Genomic DNA, 21,934 nt, shown 5'->3' with positions numbered 1-21,934 from the left:
GACGCCTTCACATATGTTGTGATAACAATCATGTAATAGTTGTAATAACCACATGCAATAGGTAGAATTATCCCCATTTTAAGTCAAGGAAACTGAAGTTTGGAGAGGTTAAGTATCTTGCTTAAAGTAATTTAGTAACTGGTGAAAGAAGTGGGATTTGTACACGGTCCCTAGGACTTCAAACCCATGGTCTTTTCATAACAAGGAACTTTTCTTACCGCACATCTAGTGAACACAAGCTGCATGTGAAGGCAGTGGAGGGACTTGAATTCATTAATATCAAACATTTTTCTCATGACACTCTAGGAAATTAAAGGAGTACTTGTAACTATTTTGAGACAGTTGTCTAACAGCAAAATTTCACAGGATATTTCAAGAAATCACTCTTCAACTATAAAAACTAGCTTTGTGGTTAATTTTAACTTCACAGCATATGTTATTCTCATTTATATGACCTCAAAAGTGTTGAACGTTATTTTGTATAATTAGCATAGCACAATGCCATCCTGTTGGAAGAAAAGCTAGAACTAATCTCAGCTATGTGGGTGGATTAGCCTTGTCCTTAGTTCTTGTTTTCATTGAAAACCTTCCCAAGGTTGTTCTGAAATGAATACAGGTCATAGTTGTCAAATGAGTTCTATGTGAAATAATAGAAGATTCAGAGTTGAGAAAGATTTGTGAAGTCAACGAAGAAATGGCATTATTTTTTTTGTATAATTCAGTTGATACAAGCTCCATTCTCTTTCTTTTCTTAAGTGAGAGCACAGAGAGTATCTTCTGGGTCCCAGAGTCTGGGTAGAAGTTAAGTTTAGATAATGCAGATTCAGCCATGATAGAAACACAGTCTAGACAATTCTGTCATCTCTTGTTAACTTTTTACCCTCTCTGCCCTGCAGGGCAAGAATCTGTTGCTTTCTTTCAGTGAAGATGCTGCACCTAGATGTTTAGATTGTTCAGTGTCGCTTATGTAAAGATTCCCATGACTCAATTCCTCTTAGAAGTTAGTGCCAGGAAAAAGTTTGCCTAACTTAAGAACAGCTATGATGTTTTTGCCAGACCATGAGAACTATATTATTCATTGTATGTCATTCTTGTCTTGACTCTTGGAAGCCCAGAGCTAAATTTAATGTTCAACTATGTTAATCCAGGACCCCGGCAAGAGGATCTCTTACCTCCTTCTGTTGTTTTTAATAACAAGTTACTCCAGGGCCATTTGGAAGTAGGTAGAGTACATGTTATAATCCATAATTCTAAATATTTTTATTATCAATAGAAAATAATATATATTCTAACTCTAGCACTGTGTGAAAATAGGGTGCCCAACAGTTGCTAGTTTTACAGATATACATGTTTATGCTCCTTGTTTCCAGAAAGAGAATTGTAAGAGAAAGAAAAAGAAAAAAAAGTTTCTTATAGGCCAGGTTTTCAGATTGGAGATTAGGTTTTTTCAGTTTGGGTTATATTAGGCACAAGTATCCTCTTCACAATGCAAGAAAACAGCAGGAATTTCCTCAAATTCTCATCCTAGCATTGCTATTAAAACAGGATGAATATTTTCCAAATTTCATTGTAGGTACTAGTGAGGGTAACAGTAAAACCTTACCTATCAGAGGTTTTGAGAGCAACACATAATTCATAATCAAAAACATAAAGCTCCTGAAAGCACAAGTCAGGGACCAGATGCACAGCACTGTTCTTAGAAAGGGCTACAGTATGCTTTCTTGGGGTGGTTTTATGTGTGTCATGAATACTGTAAGACAGCTAATCCCCCAAGCTTCTTTGTATTTTGTACCTCTTCCAAGAAAGGTTTGTAATCCAGGAAAATGTCTGCAGGTGAAGATTCAGAGTGAATAAAAGTTCAGTGAATTGAGTTTGCCAGTTACATATTATTGAGCAGCTAAGAATGTTGCAGAATTTGCATGCAACTTATAAAGTAATATTGCAATAAAACATTCTCTCATATGGAAATTTCCACCTCACTTCACGGTAAGCTCAACTGGATGAGGGCCAGATACATTTGTTTATGGCCATGATGACATAATAGGAGGAAATAAATGAAGCACCTTCTTGGGTTTAGTTTTGCCAGAGTCACATGAAGTCTAGTTCTGGAACTAGAGGCAGGAAATCTGACGATTACTTTCAGAGAAGTCAGTGGCAAATTAAGACTATTGCTTCATTGATAGAAGAAGGGAAGGCCTGGAGGTAGATACTGTGGCTGTAAGATAAAAGTAGCTGACAGCCCTCAGTTTCTTCCAGAAGAGAGCAAATGCCCAAAGTTCAGTGCTCTTATTTCTCTCATGACTTAGCCGTGGTGTATTTTCAGGGCCATGTTTCTCCTTGGCTTGAGTGTGGACAGTGTCCTTAATAGATCCGTGAGGGAAAAGGAAGTCTTTTCTACAGTTCATTGAGATTTCATCAGGAGCCCATGGCTGACTTGGTCCTATTGCCGTCCCTTTATGTAGTTGTTGGAAAATCCTACATGCTCATCTGCACTTCTAATATTTGTTCTCAGTTGGAGACATTTTGCTATCCTCATTCAACAGATTCAACAGCACCTTGGTAATGGGGGGATATTTCTTTTGTATTTACAGGCTTAATTTTTACCCTTGACTTAACTGCCAGTTGGAAGCAGAAATTGAGATATGACATTACTAAGTCCATTGGAGACTTTGGCCAGGTCATTCCTATGGCCCAAAGGGTGGCTTCTGTCTCACATAGATCAGAGAGCACTAATTTTAATTGACAGAACCCCTTTAAATCAGTAGAGCCCTTCAAAATTGCCTTTTATCAATATGCACTTGTCAAGGAAAATGGATTCTTAGAATTTCAGATGGCTTCTTTGTATAATTCGATCCATGGAATAAAAAGGCAGAATGAAAATTTTTAAGAAAGTGATTTTTCAGAGGACCCCAAGTTGGTAAACTATAATTTTGCTAGTTTCCTTGAAGAGATTCTCAGCTTCAATTATTTCATTTTTTTGTTTGTTTTTGATTTTTTTTTTTTTTTTTTTTTTTTTTTTTTGCGGTACGCGGGCCTCTCACTGTTGTGCCCTTTCCCACTGCGGAGCACAGGCTTTGGATGCGCAGGCCCAGCGGCCATGGCTCACGGGCCCAACCGCTCCACATGTGGGATCCTCCTGGACCAGGGCACGAACCTGTGTCCCCTGCATTGGCAGGTGGACTCTCAACCACTGCGCCACCAGGGAAGCCCAATTGTTTCATTTTTAATGTGATCTTCAAAAGACATGGATTTTCAAGTTTGTGTCTAGCACTGAAATCCTATGATCACAGTTTTAGGAAACAGAAAGCTCTCAGAATGGGGGCGGCAGGGCTGGTTCTGAGTGGTAGATTTTTATGAAGATGAAGAGACAAATTTAAAGCTAATCAACGAAATAGAGTTATTTGTAGTAAGGTAGATGGACCTAGAGTCTGTCATACAGAGTGAAGTGAGTCAGAAAGAGAAAAACAAATACCGTATGCTAAAACATATATATGGAATCTAAAAAAAGAGGTTCTGATGAACCTAGGGGCAGGACAGGAATAAAGATGCAGATGTAGAGAATGGACTTGAGGACACAGGGAGGGGCAAGGGTTAGCTGGGATGAAGTGAGAGAGTGGCATGGACATATATGCACTACCAAATGTAAACTAGATGGCTAGTGGGAAGCAGCTGCATAGCACAGGGGGATCAGCTCAGTGCTTTGTGACCACCTAGAGGGGTGGGATAGGGAGGGTGGGAGGGAGACGTAAGAGGGAGGAGATATGGGGATATATGTATATGTATAGCTGGTTCACTTTGTTATACAGCAGAAACTAACACACCATTGTAAAGCAATTATACTTCAATAAAGATGTTAAAAAATAAATAAAATAAAGTTAATCAATATTCAGTATGCTGACAATCATAAAAATATATCCAATTATCTGTCATAAATGCGTAGTTTATTTACATTCCAGATTCATACTCAGAATAGGATAAAATGTGTTCACACATGAAAATTATCTAGCTTTGTTGATGCCAGTTACACTAGGTGGGGTATAATGTTCAGAGAAATGAGTGATCTGTACTGGCAGGTTAAGTTCAGAATCACAACATTTTAGCCAGGCACCACTGTAATTTTACCTTATGACCCACTGGCTCATAATTATTTTCCCCCAAGGTCTCCTTGTCATCTGATCAAACATTGTAGGTACCCTTTAACTTCTTATAATTTCCTCCTCACTTATCTCCCAGTAAATACTTCTTAAACATTTGGCTGAAGCCCATGATAGAAGCAGCACTCACAATAACCCAAAGTTCCCGCTATTGTTCTTTCTCCAGCCCTGCCTTTCCAGAGAACTTAGCAGGCACTTTCTTCTTGAACTACACCTTTTAGCCTCTCTCCCCTTCTGTCCTCCCTCCCCTGCCCATGCCTACTTTCTTGCTTCCTGTTAAGCATAATTTATCTACTCTTCAGATCCAAATGACCCTATCTGGGGATACTTGCTTTGATTTTAGTCCAAATAGCAACAAACATGTTTCTGAAAAAAACTTTCTTTTTAGATTTCCCAGGTGACTCTCCTGTGAATTCGGTAACACAAGGTATAAAATGGGTGTAAGCTCCCTTTTTAACATATTCCGGTAGGTATTTACTGTGTCAGATATTGTGAAAGATACGCAGATATGAGGCTTGACTCTAGCCCTCAAAGAGACTAAATGTAGATGAGGCATCAAGTTACATAGATATGAAACATAATACGACTCAATAATATGGATCATCCTGTGATGCCATGTTCAAGTACCCACCGTCCACGAGGGGAGACATTTTTGTGTTTCTCTTTACTCACGGATGCATTCCCAGTGCCTGAAATAGTCCCTGGCATATAGTAAGTGCTCAAGAGATGTGTGGAATGAAGTAGAATCTATTTTCTAAGCATGGAATTCAGTACAGTACAGTCTACTCTGTTACCAGCATGTTTCTGTAATGAAAGCATCTGTAACAGAAATTAACTCATTCATGACTGATATGTAGGGATAGGATATTAGTAAAATGCAGCGGTTATGTTGGTTCATATGCAATTATTGCCAGCACCTTAATATTCTGCACCATCAAGAAACAGCAGCTGCAAACAAAACACAGCAGAATGCCAGTTGGGGAGGACACACAGTGCTATGCCCAATGTTCATTCACTCTATGTTCTTTCTCTTGGATTGGTTTGACCATGAGCTCTAACTTGGGAGGGGTGAATTCACCTCTTACTTGTACATTTTGTGCTTTTCTTCCTAACTCAGCAGCCTCAAACAACTCTCCTTCCAATCTCTTCATCAGTTAGTTCCATCTTTTTATAAAGGTAAAGTCCTATATTTATATTTACTGTAATATTTATTAGGAATTGAACGTGGCTCTTAAACTCTGCTAGCATGTTTTTTTGGAATGATTACTGTTTTTGCGGGTGCTCTGGTTGCAGTGTTACATAACTTCTGAGTTGTTTGTTTCTTATCCTATTTCCCCCATAAGCTTTGTTATTTCTAGTGCATGATTTCAAAAGTGGGAAGATCACACACATCCTTTTGAGAAGAAATGTTGTACTACAAACTTCATTTTCAACGAAGATAAGTGGGATTTGGCTGTGGGAGAAGATGAAAGACAGCATTCCGGTTCTGGCAAGAGCATCAGCACCTCCCATGTTTCATACAGTATGGAACCTTCGTGGGGAGGGGAGGATTCCCCCCCACGCTGGTGAGAGTGTCAGGCTCCAAGGAGTGGGTAGGGGGATGGCTTTGAATGGACAAGTTTTTAAGTAATTCATAATTTTCTGTGGCAAAGTGCCTCCTAAAGCTTCTAGAACAGGAAGTAGCCTGTCAAAGCGGTGCTCTAGAACCATTAGCGTGCCGGCTAGGCGTGTTCAGATGGATGCCAGAGCAAAGAGGGCCAAAGCAGGGAACCAGGGAGGAGGTCACTGAAGCTATGAAGTCCTGAATCAGCGAGAATCAGGAAGGTGGCAGTGGGCTTGGAAAGGACGGGGCAATTGGAAGGACCTTAAAGAATGAATGGGAGCGGCTATTGGCAGTGGAGGAGAGAGGCCCCAAACTGACTGCTAGGGTCTGAGTTCATGCGACTAGTGGTTACAACAGGTGACCCAGACGAGAGTCTGAGAAGATGGGGACAGGAGCAAGTTTGCCAGGAAAAAAAGACAAGACGGGTTTGCTTGGCTAAATGCTGCGTCCCGACATTGAAATCACAAGGAATCTTGTCACCTTAATTCGTGGCCATTTAACTCTGGGTTCTTTGCTCCCCCCACCCCCCGGGGAGGGTGGGGGGCAGTTAGTGAGTCCCCTCTCTGGGCAAAGATGCCTTTCCAGACTATTAGCTAAAGTGCCTTAGAAATTCACCCCGAAACCATATTTTAAGTTCAGGGGAGGATGTTTCAGGATCCCAAGCAATCAATTTACGTATTCTTCGCGGCTGTTCGCACTGAGTTTCCTTTCTTAGAGACTCCCAGGGCGAGGAAATTTACGCTCGGAGCCTCGACTCCGGGCGAGGAAGGTTGAGGATGGGGGTCTAGGCACCCCCAGCCCACCCTCCCGCTTTGGATTCTCCAGGACCAGCGGGCGGACATTCTTCCCGCTCGGGCCCCGCCTGGGGAACCGCTCCGTACGCTGCCGAGCACGCTCTCCGCCGAAAGAGTCCGGGCTCTCACCCCCGACTCCGACTTCGCCGTTCCCCGCCTCCCCGGCCGGGCGGTGCGCGCTCTCCGGGCTCCGAAGACGATTTCCTGGAACTGTGGTCGGAGGTTCCCCGGCGCGGCTCGGGGTACTCTGGCGGGACTCCAGGAGACGCTGCCGCCGCCCAGCGGGCGCAGGGACCGGCTCCCAGGCCTCCGGGCCTCCGCCCCTGCTCTCGGGGATCCCCTTTCGCCCACACCCTCCCGGGCCCCGCAGGACACTCCCCCCGGAGGCCGGGCCTCGTCCGCCCGCCCCCGCCGCGTCCCCGGCCGCCCGCCCCGCCCCGCGCGCCGGGAGAGCCCCGGGCCCCGACCCCTCCCCACGACGCTGCCCGAGAGTGGGACGCTGCGGCGATGGTGACTGGGCAGCGGCGCGGGGCCGGGTCCTGGGCAGGGAGGCTCGGCGGCCTCTTTCTTTCTCTGCCCCCGCCCCTCTTTCCCCTTCCTGCGTGCTAGCCCCGGCAGCGGCCGAGGTCGGCGCTCTCTCCTCGCCTCCACTTCTTCCTCCTCCTCCTCCCCTGCCCGGGGACCCTCTCCCCTCCCTCAATCGCCCCCTCCTCTCGCCGCCTCCTCTCCCCTCCCCTCCCCTCCCCTCCCTCCTCCTCCTTCCCCGAGTGGCCGGCCGAGCCGGAGAAAGAGAGACCGAGAGAGAGAGAGACAGAGGTGGCTGCGAGGAGGCGTAACGGTAAGCCCCGGCTTGGGGAAGGCTGCGGGCTCGGAGCCGGGATTGCCGAGCCGGGACCGGCTGAGTTGAGGTCGCCGGGCCCGCGCGCTCTGCGGAGGGAAAGCCCGCAGCCTCCGCCAGGTAGGGCACGCGGCGCGGGGCTCGCGGAGCCGTCGGCGACCAGCGGAGTCCGGGTTGCGTGCGCGGCGGCCGGCGCGGGAACTTCTTCCCGGCGCCCTAGGAGCCCGATGGGAGGGAGGACCGTGCCGGGGAGGTGCTGGCGGGACGGGTGCTGGACGCTCGGAACGGGAGGGAGCGCCAATTCGGCTCTGGTCGCCGTGGTCGCCCGCAGCAGAAGTGGAAAAGAGTTGTGCCTGGAAAGACGATTTGCCGGGAAGCCGGCGCGAGCCCAGCTCTCTCGCCGCCGCCGGCGAACTGCGACTGGCGCTCGGGTCCCGGGCGCAGCTTGGCGCGGGGCTCAGCGCGCCTGGTACCGCGCCCGGGGGCCGCCCCGCGGTCGCTCCCGCGGGGCCTGGTTTGTGGCCTGTGGGTCACGCCGGCCACAGACGTCAGCGGCTTCTCAGATCTGGACTGCATTTTTGTGGGCAGCGCAGGGATTGGGGGTGCGGGTTGGAGGAGGAGGAGTTGGGCGTGGAGTGGGGAAGACCACATCTGGGCTGAGTGGGTTGAACCCAAGGGATGGGGTGAAGGACGGGGGAGGGACTCTGTGTTTCCGGACGTTTTTCAGGCACAGAGTTGTGTGTGTGTCCTTTTTCCCCTTTCATTCAGCGGTCTGGTGTCCTTTGAACTCTGAAGGGCGAAAGCATTTTTTTCAATCCTGTTCACCTTTTCTCCCGTTTCAGGAGGGTCGTGAGTTTTATGAGAATCCTTGAGCTGTTTCCTCAATGGGAGAAAAGTCTCACCCCACCATCCCACCCCCACCCTCACTCCCACCTGGGCCATTTCCTGTACTTAGCACGTTTTCTACTGTGATTGTGTGCGTTCCTGTAGGTTGCTATCAGCGACCCACAAGTAAAAAAGGAGAGCTTCTGTCTGAAATCGCAAAGCGGCCTCTGTAGACAAGTGTGTGCTGGAGCCCGAGGGGGGAGAGGTGTGGGCGGGAGGGAGAGGGGGAGCTGTTAGAGCCTGGTGCGGAGAGTTAAACCTGAGTAACCGAGTTCCGAGGGACGTTTCTCCTCCGCAGGATGCTTTTGCTTTGCCCATTCGCCTGTGAGAGCTCCACCCGCGCCAGGTTTAAGCGATGATGGATGCGAATTTCTTTGGCGTTGCTCTTTCCCGGATATTCCTCTTTTCTACTGGTCCTCTTTAAAAAACGACTTCTCCTTTTCAAATGTAAGAGATAGGGAACACATGCTGGTGGGGAGATTAAATGTTTTTACAGATAGGGAAAAGAAAACCCAAGATTCTCATTTCTTTTTGCTGTCATACTGTGATAGACTTGTTATTAATCTTTGTCAGAGATCTGATTCTGATGAAATAATATTGGAGGAGTTTGAGGTAATACCAGGTAAAACCCAACGTCATGATAATATTTTTCCTAAGTGGTCACACAGGGAGAAGATAGTGTGGATTGTTGGTGTGTTTGCGAAGGGTGCAGCAAACATTTTATGACGGGGAAAAAAGACATTGTATGGTGCAGGAGTTGATGGGGTTAGGGAGGGGAAATCATTTGTCTTCAGAGCAGTACAATTAAGAATAATTACACTGCAAATGAACATTCTTGAATATAATATAATTTGAGTCGCGAGACATGAACCAGTAATTTGTCTATAGGAAGGAAAATGAATCTTTGTAGATTAGAGCAAAACGGTGCTTTCTGGAAAAAGTAATATATGTTCTTTATGCATGTGGATGGGCTCAGGTGTGTGGACTGACGAATTAAAGAGATTTTACTGCATGTAGTGTCTGGGCAGGGCAGGGAGGAAAAGTCCATAGTAGGAGAAGATAGAAAATATATAGAAAAGTATCCATTTTTAATGGACAACTTATACAACTTCTCAACTTCTTTATTGCAAAGAATTGACAAAATAGGAAACCAAAATTTAGGAGACCCAAAATTGGGACTGTTGAGTTTCCAGAGGTGTCACTTACTACCTGAACCTGGGACAAGTTATTTAATTTCTCTCAGCCTTGGTTTCTGTGTCTGTAAAATGATGGTAATAAAGTTCAAGTCAAAGAATAACCTGGAAGTTTAACTATGATTATGTACTTTTGCATAGAACTTAGGGTGGTCCCTCACGCTGGGTAAGTGCTCAGAAAATGTTGATGATGGTTGTCAAGTATTCAAATGCCCGGGAGAAAGCAGTGCCATTCAGAGAGCCGGACTGCAAGGGGAGCCGACTTTGAGCGACTGCTGATTTTAGGTCGGCTGATGGTCGACCCTTAGTCGAGGCTGTCCCTGTGCCCCCAGCAGCCCACACTCAGAAATATTTGATCTTTCTAGAACTTGTAGGCTGCATCTTTTTGGCTCCTGTAGTCAACCTTTTCCGGGACTCCAGCTGTGGGGAATGTGTAGGGCAGGCTCCGTGTGGATCTGAAGACCTGAGCACAGGTGTGGCCTGTAATTCCAAGCCTCATTGCCCCCTTGCAAAGGCACCTTCTCAGGTTCCCGGTCCCACCAAAGTCAATATCGACATTTTATTTAAGAAAAAAAGGAAAACTTGAGTGGTTGACATGGTGTCTCTCTTGGGAATTCTAAAGCAGTGTTTTCTCAGTGTTTACTGCCCTTAGAAAAATACAAGTAGTAAGCAAATACCTGATCTCTAGAATTTATTCCAAAAAGCACCTTTAAAGTATGTCTTGGGGTTAATGGAACATTGCCCAGTTTTTCCTAAGGTTGTACCTAGTTGCAGAATGAACAAAAGGCATTCTTAGCAAAACAGTAGTTTTGGAGCTGGGGAACTATGCTGTATATTTCTTTTCTAATCTGGGAGGAGTGCCTGTTTGCTCATGCATCCATTCTTTTATCCAGTCATTCAGCAAATACCCATGGAGCCTCTTCAATGGGCCAGGCTCTGTTCTGGCCTCTGGGAGCATAGCAAGAACCAAGAGCAGGCCTCTCCACTCACAGAGCATTCATTCTAGTTGGAGAAGCAAACTCTGTGTGCGAAGGACCTCCATAAACCCAAGCTCTCTTTTTTGTTTCGAAGTGCCTGCGCTGGGAAAGCAGCGTGCTGGGCGTGCTTCTCTTCCACAAGCCAGCCAGCTTGGAGGGAAGTGATCTGGCTGGGGGTGGTGGCCCGGGCCAGCTGGTCCTATGGGTCCTCCACAGGGAGAAGGAAGAAGGGGGAGCCTGTTTCTTTCTGTGCTTTATAATAAAGGATGTGTCCTGTTTGAGTAGACTCACCAGCCAAAGTGCCACGAGAACAAACAGGTTTTTCTCCGAAGTGAGACTTCACAGCCTTAGAAAGGCAAAGAAGGAATCAAAGGTCAGATCTGATCATCAGCTTATAAAACCCAGATTGTGTGCAGGGAAGAGTCTGGTCTGGTACTTAAGATACTGGACCCTTTGCTGTAGGAGGCGGGCCCGAGAGTAAAGGGAAGAGTGGAGACTTAGTCCCTCATGTATCTTCAAGGTTTTTTTTTTCCCCCATTACTTTTAAGGTTACAGTAATACCTGGTACAGTAAGAATGCATTATGTTTGGAGTCTAGAAGGCTTGAAATGGTATAAGGTCAACAGGGCACTGAGAGTAGCTGGCCTAGAGGCACAGTGGTGTAGGGAAGTCTCTGAGGGTGTGGGTCTTGGCTGCTGAGCTGGGGAGTATGAACTTCATCTCGAAACCTGTGTGGAAGATGGGGAACTTGCAGCAGGTGATTGACCTGATCATACTGTGCTTTAGAAGGAACTCTAGGTGGGCTCAGTGACAAGGAGGCCAGGGCCGGGGATAGTAGGTGAGCCAGGAGGTTAGTACAGGAATCCCTGTGGGACTTGGTGAGGGAGAGCAGGAGAGACCTGGAGAGGCTGACTGCACTTCCTCGGTCATGTCCCATGGGTGGGCTCTTAGTAAGAGGGAGTCCAGGGTGACTGGAGTGGGTCATGGCGCCTTTCACTGAGTTAAGCAGCTATGGGAACCTCAGTCTGGGGAGATGGCAAGGAGTAATGAGTTCAGTTGAATCCACAGCTGAGTTGTGAGCCGCCCAGGGAGAGGTGCCCAGCAGAGCATTGGATCCATGGGCAGGAAGAGAGGTCTGGAGCTGGAGATGAAAGATGGAGTTATTTTTACAGTAGCAGCAAGTGGTTGGCTGGTCTCTTGAGGTTTACTGAATAGTGCTCAGGGTGAGAGTAATCTGTGTCCTTGTAACTGAATTTTTCTCTTTCATCCTTTCAATGGGACTAATGGGGTAATCAAGCCCCTGACCTTGGCCTTCAATGACCAGACTCTTACTGGTGTTATTTTGCCGACTTGTGAGACCTGCTTATTATTTTGAACTGAGATAATTAAGAGGAATGTACATAGAATGGCTCTGAACATTTTTAATAGCTAGGATGTACAACTAATAAAATTGATCCTCTTCCACCCCAGCACATCTACGTATTCTGGACAGACTGTTCTTCCCCGAATTCCTGAATAGAAACCCTAATCCCCATTGTGATGGTATTTGGAGGGGGCACCTTTGGGAGGTAATTCGGTTTAGATGAGGTCATGAGGATGGAGCCCCCATGATGGGATTAGTGTCCTTCTAAGAAGAGGGAGAGAGTCTGGAGCATGTCCACCATGGTGAGACTGTGGCCATCTGCAAGCCAGGAGGAGGGCTTTTCCTAGGAACCCAGTCTGTAGGCACTTTGACAACTTGTACTTGGAGAACTAGTGTTTTCGTTTCTACCAGGGACAAGGCTCATCTGCCTTCTTTTTTGAAGTTACTATATGGCCCTCAAGGGGCTGTTCATTTGAATTTCATTCATTTGTGGAATAAAAAAACGTGTGCAAAGTAGGCCCCAGTGAATGCCTGTTAAAGGGCAGGCATGCTATTTGATTTGTGTACAGCCTTACTCCTCTTACTGTTGTGGATTTAGGGTACGGCCAGTGGGAATGGCCAGTGGGAATTATTAATCATCGTTAGTCTGTGTAACCAGCAATAATGCCTCGCCTTGCTCTTGCCTGCCTAATTGATCTGCCATTGAAAGGAAAACTGGTAGCCTCGACAGACTGCAAGGATGTAGGCTAAAATTCTGACTGGTTATTTTGGACTCGTGGGGTTACAGGTGACTATTTTCTTTACTTTTCTGCTTTTCAGATTTTTAAAAATAGATGTTACTTAAAAAACCAGAACAGAACAGTTGTTGGTGTTTTCCTCCATTCTTTTTTTGTGCAAAACTGTATCAGCAGTTTTGGCCACAGCACCATACACCTCCTTACATCTGTGCTACATCCATGGTAAAGCAGGTCTCTGTCTTTAAAAAGACTTGAAATTCCTATTTGTTGTAAATATAGTTGTGGAGGAATGTAACCGGGCCTGGGTCCTGTGACCCAGAGCCAGAATGGGGCAGCTTCCTCCCAACAATAGGGAAGGACCCACTCCTTCCTGTCGGTACACTTTGTATGTTTTCATAAACACTGTTAAGTGTGATCTGAGAGGTGTTTCACTTCTATATCTAAATGTGTAAACATCTGTCAGATTGATATGTACCTAATTAAATATCTATAAATATAAATATATTTATATATATAAATATACTATACTCACATGTGAGTTGTTTTTTTTTTTTTCTTGTTTTCAGTTGTTTCAGTGTTCACTAGAACTCAAACCAGCAGTGAGATCTTAAATATCCCTTTAGCATCAACCTCCCCACATTCCCGGAAAATTAGAGTGACTCTCTTTCCTCTACTGATTCTATTGTTCAGCAGTTTCTCTCTTTGCACCCTGAGCTGTGTTGTCAAGGGCACCTGGAGTTCAAGCTTCCTTTCTCCTGGGGCAGGCTGCAGTTGGGCTGAATTTCACATGTTGTTTTCCAGTTTTGAGGCAGTTAGCCAGTTGTGTAAAGATGCCTGTAATTGCATAGACAGTAGCCACATTTAATCTTCAGATAAGTGGTGCATGACACACTTATTACTCAGGACAAATTAACCTCTTAAAAATTTATAACTTTTCTCTCACCCATAGGGATCAAATTTTCTGAAATTAAAAATAATAGACTGGCCAGTCTCGCAACTACAGACTTAACCAGTAATTGGTGTTTTTGTGTTTATAAATGGCTACCCTTTGTATATGAAATATACATGTAAGGAAAACACGGCTCACAACTTGAAAAACAATCTAAAAATCACATTTTTTTTTTAAATGGCTAACTGTCCATTCCTAGAAGATGATTCTGCACAAGGAAGTATGTCTAAACAGATATTTCACTCTGTCATTTGCTCATTCTTATAGTAGCCATTTCAGGGCTGTTCTGTGCGGGAAGCTCATAATTTACCAACCTGATTACGATTCTGCACAGATCCATGCTGTAATATGTAGCCTAGGGTGCCAGCTTACACAGGTGACTATAGGTCTTTTGGGTTTGAATCCTTTTGGTAAATGGGTTGCTTAGGTTGTCTTGTCTTTTTATTTTTTTAAATGTGTTTTTTCCAATTTGTGCTCGGGTCTGTTGTTCTTTTCTTGATTAGTAAAGAGAAGGCAGCATTAAAAGGAGCTAAGTTGATGTGGGGAATGTTTAAACTATAATCCAAAGCCAAAAAGAACGGTAGCCGGGTGCAGAGGCCATACTGAATAATAAGAACGCAAGTGGTGGTAGCGATGAAGAGATGGGACAGGTTGTGTATATACCACCTGTGTGGACAGGTGGCCAGGGTACTGTTGAGGATAGTCTGGTCAGCTGTGCTACACAGGGACCACTGTTCCCCTTGGTCTGGAAACTAGACTCATGGACCCCACGTATGTTCGCTTTCTTAGCAACTACATTAGTTAGCAAAACTTACATGTTTTTAAAAAAATTTAAACATTTTAAAACAAGAACTGTCATCAGGTTAGATTTCCTCTAGCTTACATATGTGTATTTGATTTTTTAAAATCTTGGCCGTAGGACTTCCCACTTCTTCTTGTCAAATTTCAGCTTTCTCATCCTGGTGTCTGATGTTCAGCCCATCGGGATGATTTTGAATTGTCACCGGTCATCTGTCATGTCAGCCACCCCTCTGTGCTGAGTGCTGTTCTTCAATCCATTCTGCTCACCAGTCATCCAAATTCTTTGAGTCCTTTTCTGCTGCTGCTCTGTTCAGCCTCCCCAGTCATTCTCCTCTTAGTAACCAGGGGCGTGTCAGCCTTTGCAGGCAGCTAGAGGGCAGAGGGGAGGAAGCTAATCATACTCGTGACCTCGACCTCATTAACATTGTGCTGGTGGAGAACAAGCCAGCATTCCGTGGTATTGTTTGACTTTGGATCGTCTCTACCGATTTGTGGTCGTGGGGTCCATATTCTTGCCCCCCTCAGGGAGCCTGATAGGTAGAGGAGCCGGAGGAGAATGTAAGGGAGGGTCAGTACTTACCACCTCCTTTTAATTCCCTAAGGTGGGGCTTTGGATTGTCAGCTGTCACTGGGCCCCGCTGATGGTGATTTGGCTGCAAGACAAAGCAAGTCTGAGAAGACTTGTGTAAGGATTGTGAGGGAAGAAGGCCTCTTAGAGTGTGGAGTCGCAGTGGGTGAGCTGGTCAGCTGGTGGCTGTACAGGTGGGATGAGAGTCTCCCCGTGGTGGCCCTCTCCGTGCCTTAAAGCAGGGCTTCTCACGCTTGAAGGTGCACAAGAATGATCTGGAATCTTGTGAAATGGCAGATTCTGATGAAGCAGGCCTGGGCTTCTGCATCGCTGATAGGCTCCCTGTGAGGCTGGTGCCGCTGGTCCTGTGCAACAAGGCCTCACATAGACTGGGACACAACGGAGGCTACGGATTAGTCAGCGGAGACTCAGACCTGTAAAGGCTGACACCAGGAGGGCACCTGTAGGGTCTGGTTTAGAGTTTGTTGCCTGCTCCTTGGGGCTGTCTTTATTGGGATAACCCTGAGGGCTCTCAACCCTGTCACTGCCATTCGCGCCTGTAACTGCCCCAAGGAGCAGCTGTGCAGCGGGGATTCCATTCCATCCTTAGGGCAGGAAGGGAGGTCACTGGAGGTCTTCCAGGTGGAATATGGTTAAGCCAAAGGGAGGAGAGGTTTTGTTTTTGCTACATTTTAATCAAATTGACTTCCTCATTACCTGATGATTATATTCCATAATTTTAACTACTTAAAGAAGGCTCTGACTTCCTCCACTTAAGCCTGCCTTTTCACACATACCCTATCACTTTGAAGTTATGTAACTACAATGTTTTAAAAAGTTACATTGTTTCCTTTGGAACATTGTTTCTGAAGCTTGCCTGACCCTCTGCTGGGTGCTGGTTAGACCTATGTGTTCTCAGACCCTGCCCTGGAGTTTTGACTTCATAGGTTTGGTGTGGGTCCTGGTAATCTGAATTTTTTAACCAAACTGTCTAGATGGTTTTTATAATTGGGCACGTTCTAGAAACACCATTTTCAAGAAACATCAATTTAGAAACCTGTCCATCTGAGCTTGTGTTATCAGTCATGTCTGAGGGGCACTCTTACCTGTTCTTTTCTTGGCCTCTTAGATACTTGGTTGTGAAGGGCTGGCTTTTGTCCCATTGGACCCACTTCAATTTTTATCTTGACTCATGTTTTCATTCTTACAGTAAGGCTCTTTTTTTTAATCTTGGATGTGACCAAATCAGAGTCCCTTGTCAACAGTGTAAGAGTCAGTTCTGAAGCCGTTATTTTTAGGAAGGTTTTACAGACACTGATTATTAAGTGCTTTGGGGCATTCTTGGAGATACTGGGCTGTACGCTTTGGGCCTCTGCAGAGAAAGGAATGTCTTGAGGCCGACTTCTCCCACTCTCTCCCCTGCTTGGGTTCAGACACTGGAGATAATGTTAGCATGTCCCCTTCCTAAGTAAGCGCTGACCAGAAATGGATGGAGAAGGGATCCTCATCCTCCAGAGACAGTTTGGTTCTGACCCAGCTGAATTGACAGATGGAGGAGATGGACTTTGCACGTCATTGTCTCAACATTAACCTCCATTTTTACAAATACAGGATCCATCTCACCTCTATCCTAGGAAGTGGAGGTGTTTTCATAAGCTGACACGAAACAAATGAAGTGGGAAGTGGTCAGTGTGATGGGATTTGAGGAGTATGGAAGGGGCTCTGTAGCGAAAGGCTGGAATTCACTTATTGTTGTGCCTAAAATTTTAACCATTAGAGGAATTTGGGTGAAATGGTCCTCTTTAAATCTCTTATTCAACATGTAAGCATCCATAGAACAGGCAGTACATTAGTTACCTAGGACTTAACAGGAAGAATTTCATAAAATGCCAGCAAAGATCAGGGTATAAAGAGAGTAGACTTTGATGTCTGAAGTGTGGGCGCTGTGAAGGCAGGGCTGGGGCAGGGCCACCGAGGATAGCTCAGGTGTCCGGAGGAGCCCAGGATACCTGGAGGTGGGGGGCACTAGGCAGAACTAATTCTCATTCACTTTGCATGTGTGTGTGTGTGCGCGCGTGTGCGCACACACACACTATGTAATAGGGGCTTTAATATCTTTGATGATGCATCTGGCATACTTCTTTCTATCTAGTGTGGCCATTTCACATATACCTGACCAGTTGTAATGAAAAACCAGGTGATCTAGATAATTGTGCTTGGGATTATGTTGCTTTTTTAAATTTTATTTTATTTTTAGTCTATTTAATTTTGAGAGAGAAGCTCAGGAAATGATTCCCCAGTATCTGTACCTGCTTATCAGGAGAACTTGGCCAGCAGCAGAAACCTTTCCTTCTCCACTAAGGGCCTTTTCCCAGTCAGTTTTGAGGAGGGCTTGACTCTTCTGAGACCTCATGCCACCTAGAAAGTGCTTTAGGGCATGGCTTCTCTCTCATAGCTGCAAAAAATATTTACATTTTAAAGAATTTCTCAGCTCTTAGCTGGCTGAAAGAAACTCTGAACTTGGCCATTCTGGTGCCCAGCTGAAGCTTGTCTGAGTGGTCTAGGGTGTTTTCAGAATAGCGTGGAGATGGTGGGGAGAGTCTTTTTGCTACTGCTTGACCAACAGAGAAGTTAAACACAAGTACATCCCAGGGACCAGGACTCTGGGAACTTTTACAAACTGAAGCACTCCAGAAAGAAACCTGACCCTTCATGAAAACTTGGGAGCTTTCTGGATGGCTTCATTGTTTCTTTTCTGGAGTAGTCAGATTCTGTATCTGGGTGGGAGGAGAAACATTGTCCCTGTTCCTGAAGCTGGAGTTTCCTTTGTCTATTCTGAAATAAAGGAGGGCCACAGAAAAGGATGGGGCATTTCTTAGGGAAATGAAATTCTCCCGATGTACTACATCCCCACCCCAGAGGTGGGCCCGTATACTCTTCCCCATGGTCTACAGGGCTAGCATCATTTCTAAGTATCGATAAAAACAGCATTATGTAGACTTCCCTGGTGGTCCAGTGGTTAAGACTCCACACTTCCACTGCAGTGGGCACGGCTTAGATCCCTGGTCGGGGAGCTAAGATCCTGCATGTCTCACGGTGCGGCCAAAAAACCCAAAAAACAAAACCAAAAAAAAAGCTTTGTGTATTTCCTTTTCAGCATAAATGGACGTCACAGCCCCTGTAGAGTGTGAGGCCTTGAGCACGGAGGTGCTGTTGGGGTAATCAGACCAGGGCTATCTCTGTACCCCTATTTTGCTCACCGCCACCCCCTGTGCTGACAGTGCCCCCACTTAGTGCTTGCTGCCTTTAGGGAACATCAGAATCACCTGGAGGCTGGTTAAAACACACACTGGCTGGACCCCACTCAGGAGATCCTGAGTCACTAGGTCTGGGGTGGGCCGAGAATTCGCATCTCCAACACGTTCCCAGGTGATACTGATGCCGCTGGTCTGGGGAGCACAGGTTGCGAAGCACTGTGACACCAGGCGTTTCTCCACTTTCTGGAGGCTGTGTTGGGACAGGCAGATTCTGCTCCTGATGGCGTGTCTGCCTGGGTGGAATCTCTTAATGCTGGAGGAACCTGTAGTTCAAAAGCTGTGGTTCACTGGAGGGAGCCCTAGCCCTGTCTTCTTACCCTGGGGCCTTCTCTCCTGGTCGTTCCCACAGAAGACCAGGGATGTGGCATTTGAGGTAGCTGAGGGGGGCATTCCTCGCCTCCTTGCAATCCCTTCTCTATGATGTTGCAGAAAGCTTTCTGGACCATGCCACTCTCCTACAGGAGACCCTTCATAGGCTTGCCATTGGCCTTAAGAGAAAGTCCAAACTCTCCTAAAATGACTGCCAGTCTCCCTCTCCGCCTCTGAAATACTCCTTTTTCTTGTGAACTCACTATGTTCTTTTTGCTTCCTGGTCACCCATTTTGCTGTTTCCTCTGCCTGGTATGCTGGTAGTCTGGCCACCTCTTGCTTATCAGACCTCAGCTTAGCCATCACCTGCTCTGGGGAGCTCCCTTTGACCTCTCTGGGGTCAGCTGGTGCCTCTGCAAAGGCTCCATGTCACCTTGTATTTTCCTCACTTCAGCTTCTGTCAGCTGCATCAAGGTCATGATTGCCACCCATTTACTTCTCTGTCTTTGTGGACTGTCGGCTCCCTGAGGGCGGGGAACCCATGACATGGTCATTCACATGACTCCAGACTTGGCATGGTGCCTGGCATATTGAAGGCCTTCTTGATCATTCTGTGAGATAGCTATGGCGGGGAGGAAACCAAGACACAGGTAGGTTAAGTGCCTGGCTTACCATTACCCTCCGAGTTAAACACCAGGATTCGCACCCACTTCTCTGATCCAATCCCTTGGCCAAGTGATGCTGGCCAGGTTTTCTGCATTGAGACCAAGGAGCCTTAGGCAGGGTCTGCAGGTCTCTACTGGGGCTGTTAAAAGACTGGCTATTCCAAGTTAACAGAAATGGCCCTCTCCTATTGTTTTTCAGGTAAACTGGGAAGCAGACTCTTGAGTTCACAGCTGGCCTGTGATTTTTGCATCTCATCAAGGAGCTCCTCCTCGTAAAGGTAAGGGGTTGCTTCCTGGATCTGCTCATGTTCAGGCTGGTTGTGGGATAACTCCAGCCATGCAATGTACTCTGATAACCACCCCAAGTTCTCATGCATTAAAAAGAGAATTCTGGGCTTCTCTGGTGGCGCAGTTGTTGAGAGTCTGCCTGCCGATGCAGGGCACACGGGTTTGTGTCCCAGTCCGGGAAGATCCCACATGCTGCGGAGCGGCTGGGCCCATGAGCCATGGCCGCTGAGCCTGTGCATCTGGAAGCTGTGCTCCGCAATGGGAGAGAGGCCACAACAGTGACAGGCCCACGTGCTGCAAAAAAAAAAAAAAGAAAGAAAAGAAAAGAAAGTCCTTAAATATAGAGTGGCAGCTTCTCTAAGAAAGGTGTAAAGGGACTTCCCTGGTGGTCCAGTGGGTAAGTCTCTGCGCTCCCAATGCAGGGGGCCCGGGTTCAATCCCTGGTCAGGGTAATTAGATCCCACATGCATGCTGCAACTAAGAAGTCAGCATGCTGCAGCTAAAGAAGTCCGTATGCTGCAACTAAAAGATCCTGCATGCCGCAACTAAAAAAAAAAAAAGATCCCACGTGCTGCAACTAAGACCTGGCACAGCCAAAAAAATAAATAAAGAAAGAAAGGTGTAAAGTGGTCACCTGCCCTATTGAGTTATCGGGTGAAGATGTTTATTGACCTGCCTGACTTTCTCCTGGATGTTGCTGCCCGTCTCAGTGCCCAACGCTCTTTCCTTTTTGCTGGGCACCCTTCACCTCTCCATTTGAGTTGGTGCTTTAGAATTCCTTTTCCTCATTTAAGACTCAGCCAACATTTCACTTGTTATTTACAAACTGTCTGAAAGAGAGGGTGTTCGGAGCATAGCCTTTTCCCAGCTTTCCAGCGGAACGAATCGCTGCCCCTCTGCTCACACAGCGCACTGCACGTGCCGGTGGTGAGCTTTACTTACTTGTCTGTACACGTCTTTTCCCCTAGTGTGTGAGTTCTTTTTGTTACCATCTCCTATCTCGCATGGTTTCTGGCATGGAACAGACTTTCAGTAAATGAGTGAATGTTTATCTGAGGAGAAAAAAAAAAAAAAAAAAAAGCCCTAGTAAACTAAACTGAGGCACAACTACAAAAGAAATGATAATGTATTCCTAAGCCAATGAACTGATGTGTAGAGTGCCTTTTTGGATTAATGACATGGCTGTTTGCTTACATTACCACGGGTAATTGAGAATGTGCCATAATATGTTAAGTCGGCAGGAGTTTAGATTCTTACCCCTATTGAAAATGATGAGAAGTCAGGAGTTTTTGTGTCATTGTCAGTAAGGTGCTAACTGACAGCCTGGGACCCTGAGCCACCAGCCCCCTTGGCTGCCCTGGGAGAGACATCTGTCTGCCAGCCCCTGGGAGTCTTGGGCAGCCCCAGGATTGAACGTGTAACCAAATGTATGGCAGTAAGGAAGCAAACAATTGACTTGACCAATTTATAACACAGAGGAATTTTTATTTCTAAAACACAGTTTAGGTTTCAATAATTTTAATAAAAAGCTTTTAAATCATGCATTTCCATTTCCCCTGTAGTCTTAGTATGCTGGGATCTTTGAGAGACACACTGATTGGTTTGATACCATTTTGCTTCATCCTGTGGGTTGGGAGTAGCAACCCCCAGGGCAGTGGTTCACCTGAATCTGGAGCCATAATGGGGCCTGGGTCCTTTTAGGAACTGGCAGGTGGCTGAGTTCCCAGAAGCCAGGGAGGGAGGTGGGGCGGGAGGGACTTCAATCTGATTAAAGACCACGTTCGCACAGGAGAATGCGGTCTTGAGTGTTCGTTCCTGCCTTTTTTAAAAAAAATTAATTTATTTTTGGGCTGCATTGGGTCTTCATTTCGGTGCACAGGCTTCTCATTGCTGTGGCTTCCCTTGTTGCGGAACACGGGCTGTAGGCGCGCAGGCTCAGTAGTTGCGGCGCACGAGCTTAGTTGCTCAGTGGCATGTGGGATCTTCCTGGACCAGGGATCAAACCCGTGTCCCCTGAATTGGCAGGCAGATTCTTCACCACTGAGCCACCAGGGAAACCCCCATTTCTGCCTTCTTATCCTGCCTCTACATGAACAATACTCATTGTTCAGCCTTTCCATTTGCTTTGTTTGGGTGTGTGGAGCGCGAATGCAAAGAGAAAGTAGTTTTCTGGTTTCTGGGTGTGCTTTCCACAGCCTAGTAGACATCCTAGCCAACTAGTCTCACATTAAAAAAAGTGGTCACATCTCCATGGTTTCTTCTGCTTGGTGCTGAGCCCTAGCCAGAGAGCTGCCTGAAGGAGAAGTCAGTGAAAGGCAAAGCAGTAGAGGAAATTTGACTCTCACCTGACCCTGTTCATCTTTAAGTTTCCTAGGGCTTGGGTAGAGGGAGGGTTTCAGCTTTGCCCAGGGATTTCTAGTCTCCATGGACTCCATTTTGTCTATCATACTTGAAAAATAAACGAAGAAAATTACAGTTTAAAAGCCCAGATGTT

The 21,934-nt window shown here is 46.2% G+C and overlaps 1 protein-coding gene across 4 annotated transcripts in view; it reads left to right on the top strand.

The window, feature by feature from the left end:
* The first annotated feature begins 6,951 nt into the window (after window positions 1-6,951).
* The window catches only part of LHFPL2 (LHFPL tetraspan subfamily member 2), a 184,910-nt gene continuing 169,927 nt past the window's right edge, over window positions 6,952-21,934 (top strand). For 2 of the 4 annotated variants that reach the window (XM_059061401.2, XM_067031193.1), the window contains exons 1-2: window positions 6,952-7,389; window positions 19,352-19,430. The gene's annotated coding sequence lies outside the window, so the exon portion shown is untranslated. Of the gene's footprint in view, window positions 7,510-19,351; window positions 19,431-21,934 lie in introns of all 4 variants that reach the window. The other 2 variants (XM_059061408.2, XM_067031195.1) reach the window with 2 other exon arrangements.

The sequence above is a fragment of the Kogia breviceps genome, chromosome 4 (assembly GCF_026419965.1).
Source record: "Kogia breviceps isolate mKogBre1 chromosome 4, mKogBre1 haplotype 1, whole genome shotgun sequence".
In the NCBI taxonomy this organism is placed as follows: domain Eukaryota; kingdom Metazoa; phylum Chordata; class Mammalia; order Artiodactyla; family Physeteridae; genus Kogia; species Kogia breviceps.
Note: the sequence above shows the minus strand (reverse complement) of the source record. Positions and strands in the feature narration are given on the sequence as shown.